This window comes from Gavialis gangeticus, unplaced genomic scaffold (genome assembly GCF_001723915.1).
Source record: "Gavialis gangeticus isolate Ggan-Ray unplaced genomic scaffold, GavGan_comp1, whole genome shotgun sequence".
In the NCBI taxonomy this organism is placed as follows: Eukaryota; Metazoa; Chordata; order Crocodylia; family Gavialidae; genus Gavialis; species Gavialis gangeticus.
In genome coordinates this window covers 48,330,370-48,331,940 of record NW_017729027.1, presented here as the reverse complement: position 1 = coordinate 48,331,940, position 1,571 = coordinate 48,330,370, and positions in this window count along the sequence as shown.

Sequence of the window (1,571 nt, the reverse complement as noted above, 5' to 3'; positions counted from 1 at the left end):
TACATCCCTAAATGAATTAATTTTAGTATCTATTCTGTATACATTGTTTAAATTTCAAAATCCAAAAGGCCAAAACCCACTTTTTAGCCACCCTTTTTAAAATAATTTGATTACCAATTGTAAGACTCAGATTCAGAACAGATACTTCTCTTCTGTTACAGTCAGAAATAACATGAACAATGCCTCATTTCTTTCTATTTGATAATTTACATTTAAATGTATACACTTAAGTTTCAGAGAAGTATCTGATATGTCCCCTTCCTCATTTACAACCTATAATATTCCTACAAAGTTAAATAAAATCAGTATTTGATTTAAGTCTGAATTACCAAGGCTGATCTTAATGAATCCATTTTTTTACAAATTTTTGGAATGTGTATAAATAGTAGGGCTATGCAAAGCTTCAGATCATGATTTGGATTCAGAGATGATTTAGATGATTCAGGGGCAGAATCTATGAATCTGAATCAAATCACGGGAAACTTTAGGCTTTCTGAATTGATTTGGAAGCTCTGAATCGATTCGGAAAAGATTTGGAGATTCAGCCATAGGGTATAATGGGGAATCAATGAGATATCTATAACTTTGTTGTCTTTTTGCTGATCCAGATGAAACTTACAGAGTTGGTAGCCTCTGCTGATTGCATGATGTATGCCAAATTTCAAAGAGATAGGTTCAGGGGTTTATGGGAAACTGCACCCCAAATTTCTGAAAGAAAAACTCATGTCACGTGTGTGTGTTAAGCCACAGTGGGATGAAAAATGAAGATATGATCATTTTAGGCCACAAAGCCTGCCAAGTTGCAAGGAGATAGGTGCAGGGGTTTGGGGGAAACTGCACCTCAAACTGCAGACAAGCAAAACTTGTGACATGGGTGACACTGTGTGTTTTAAGGTGCAGCGGGGTGAAAACTGCAGAGATGGTGGCCCCTGTGGAGGCCACAAAGCCTGCCAAGTCTCCACTGACAGCAACTTAGAGCTGTCATTTAAGAGCGAATATCTTAGTAAGATTTATGGAAGGGTTTTTATGAAATCATCCTTTCAATCTATCCTTAAAGTCTACCCTGTCCTTTTAGTTGGTACTATTATGTTCTATACATAAGCAACTAATGATCAGTGCCATGTAGTCTATGAAATGAGCCACTTGGAAATTATTACTCAAATCATTAGGCATCTTTACACATGCTCCAGCGGTGGGGGAGGGGAAACACTTTAATAAGAGTGGTTCTCAAGATCTGCTCTAATTAAAGTACTCGCAGTATCTCATGTATTCAGTGCCCTATGCTTCAAAATGGTGGTGGGGGTGTCTTAGTTCAATGAGCTTTATTTAAAGAACCACCTGCTGCCATTTTGAGGTGTGGGGATGCTTATCAATCTGCTCTGATGCCCTGTAATTACAGCGTGTTGGTGCAGGAATCCTGCACACCTGCAGGCACCCATTGTTTCTTAGTTGAAGCTTGTGTCACCATTTCCAATCAATATGGTGATGTATAAACTTTTCATGGCTTGTTCTTTAAACCTGTCAGTTAAACTTGTCATATGTTTGTAATATTTACTGGGTAGCCCAGAGGG